Raw genomic sequence first — 3,467 nt, forward strand, 5'->3', positions numbered from 1 at the left:
AGCAGTGAAAGCTGAAATAAGGCGTAATATAGAAGGTTCTATCAGTAAAGAAATAATCTATAATGTTTACATACAAAAGTATGTGCACATTAATTTACGCGATGAATATTTTATTCGGGTTGAATCATGCGAGCGAATTAAGGAACAATTTAAGTAGTTGTATTCTAATTTGTTTACGGAAACAAAAAGTTGAAGCATGTATTGATAATTAAGTACTACTACTTTACAATTTGAAAAGTAATTTTTTAAGAAAATTTCATGGTTTGTAGTTCGCTTTATCGTAATTTGTAATAAGTTTCGGTCAAAGATTTCAAATAATCAATTTTACCGTCCATTGTTTAGGATCTTTTGTGTCAGAAAACGTTATCTTTTTAAGAGTCTTTGGAGCATTTCTCTTTGACTCACCGATTTTCTTGCCTGGATATGTAATCTTTTGCCTTCCAACAGAATTTTTAGGCGCCGGAAAAATAACCATTTCCACCTTATAAGTAGTTTTTAAGCCGATTTTAGATTAAATTTAAATTTCATGACCGTACAACTCTCCGTTTCTCTTCTCGAATTTGTATATTTAAACATGATTTTATTACTGCAGGAGCTAATGTTTTCAGTAATTTAATACAACATTTAAGCTTTGCATGATTAAAATAACAACATTTCTGCATACTAACTACTAAAAACTAAAGTGAAATAAACAGAAGAGGACATTTCTGTAATGCTTTACAGCGCAGAAATTAGACGAATCACTTAAAGGAATTTGAGTATGAAGTGTAAATCGACTGTGCTTATTTTTTTACACGTGAAAAAGCTCCACGGAGAGATTTAAAAAATGGACCTGTTAACGCTTTGTGTGTATAAAATAAGAATAAATAACCACACCCATATGAAAATAGATAAGATGATTAATTAATAAAGGTTAATAATACATAATGAATACCCATTTTAATAATAAAAATGCTGTTTTGTAATTTTAATTGTATCAAACAGGTAGATCAATGCTACCTTACGTAAAAAAAGAAAATTTTTTGTAAGGTAGGAGAGTAAAATCCATCAAAACTGGCTTTAAAATCAGATAGTGACCTTTTTGGCTGGTAGCCAGACTAGTTACCTGTGAAACCTGTCAACAAAAGTACAAAAACTAACTACCTTTGCTTCCAAAAAAAGATATATATATATATATTCTTATCGATCACTCATTACTTTATCATATAATAAGTTATCACGATTGAAGGATAACTTTGTTAAATTAGTTACCATCTCCTAACTCGTGCTATTATAGTAATAAGATGGCATAGTTATCACTTTGTTGTCGTTAAGGTGTGGATTTAACGTATTCTGCAGTTTACACTTAGTATCGAATGTTTCCATAATAGCATGTTCGACAGTTACGTTATTTTGATAATGTTGGAGATCTTCGTTACGATAGCAGATATCCATCTGTTATCGTAACAAAAATCTAATGCTATTAACGTAAATTGCTACTTTAATAACAAATTATCATTCGAATCATTTAGCAATGCAATTTTAAATAATCTGCATATGTTATTATTTTTATCAATTGCAATTATTGCTTGTAACAGCATGGATTTCATCTTAATAAATCAAAATATCGACTGTTTATTAACACTGCTACAGTAATAATATGGTAATGACGGCTGCATTGAATAGAAAATAGATTTTTAGCTAAACTATTTTGCTTCTGTATCATTGTGGTGTGTACTTGTGGGCAGTGGCGCATTATCCTACGGGCAAAAAGGGCAATTTCCTGGAGCCCCCATCGACAGGGGCCCCAAACCAATATTTTATAAATTCATTATTGAAGTAAGAGTATCGAAATTTAATATCTGGCGACACTAGATTGCTGGTGCGACGCAGGCGGAAGGTGCACTGGCACAAAGGTCGAATTAATTAAAAGACGAACGGGGATAACGAGGAATTCCCCCTAAAAATTCTCCCGAAGAAGAATGTTTGACGTCAACACTGTATGTGAGGGTCCCCTAATTCAAATCTGTCTAAGCCCTCATAAAGTTATAACGCGCCATTGCTTTTGGGATTATATGAGTGTTGGATCCCATGAGACTTTACGAATTTAAATTTAAACTAAAAAAAATCGTCATAAATAACAAATCTAAAATTACATTTTATTAATGAATAATTCAATATCAATCAATTATTTCATTTATTATTATAATAAAACAAGTGAATGCTCGCTTATCAATGTACTTATTAGGTCATCCTCCTCCAGATCACTCCCTCCAGATACGCCCATTGCTGTATCATAACAATAATCGCTCACAATATATTAATTAATAAATATTCCTTTTCTACTCTACCCAAGTTTATATAACAAGGATTGCATTAAAGAACAAACCTTAAATTAATTTTAATTACATTAAGATACGTCAAAACTAAAATATGCTGCTATAATGGCGTGACGAAAGCACACTTCCATCTGGACTGCTTTAAGCATTGAAATTTTTACTTGTTACTCATTAAAGCTGTGTTACTCACTTGAATAATTACCAAGAATAAATTACCCAATAGAATAATTGTTGTGAATGAGAAATTAATAATTAAAATCAAACGGCTGAAGGGTAACAGTTTGTAGGTATTTATTATCAGAAACTTCATAATGATGAGAGATAGTGCAAGAAGGTTTGCAACGCCCTAAAGGCATAAATGGCAAAAGCTGAGAATAAAATCGAATTTTGTTAAGAAAATATTGAATATTACTGAAATTCTTTTGGTTTATAATGTAAATAAATACGTAGACAAGAATATAATTTCTGTACATAATAACATAAATTAGTATTTTCATACTTAGCGTAAATTATTATTGCCATTTATATAACTTATTATCTCGTTCATACTGTTGTAAAGTATTGTTTCTACTTCACACCCCCTATTCAATTTTTATTTAAATATAAATACTGTATTTAAATGAAAATTTTAATTTTATAATTTATAGTAGGTAAATAACGAATTTTTTACTAAAATTAATTTTCTCTGAAAGCAATTAACATCCCTCTTTCGAGTCTAGGATGCATCATTGGGAATTCAAGACGTATCCAATCTTGTATAAGAAACTTAACGAAATAGTAAACATTCCTGTCACATGTTTTCTCATTTATAAAGGGGTGGAGTCCAACTGTTTCTATTATCTACACACAAACAATATTGTTACATATGTCATTTCGTTATCTAACCATTTCCTTTAGCAACAGTAATCATTTCCTGCAACGTTTATCAAACATGTGGTCTATGAATTATTCACTCATGAATAAGAAAAGATGCAACGTATTTTTTTACAGATTGCTATTTTATATTAGCAATTTAACTTAAAGGCATTCAGTATTAATCTTATAATATAATTTTTATAATCAAAAGATTATTAAAAAGTATAAAGTTTCAACTGTAATATCCTTAATAAGTTACAATAGATTAAGAAACTAATAGTGATTCTTATAAAA

This window comes from Centruroides vittatus, unplaced genomic scaffold, assembly GCF_030686945.1.
Source record: "Centruroides vittatus isolate TY-2023 unplaced genomic scaffold, ASM3068694v2 contig_726, whole genome shotgun sequence".
NCBI lineage: Eukaryota > Metazoa > Arthropoda > Arachnida > Scorpiones > Buthidae > Centruroides > Centruroides vittatus.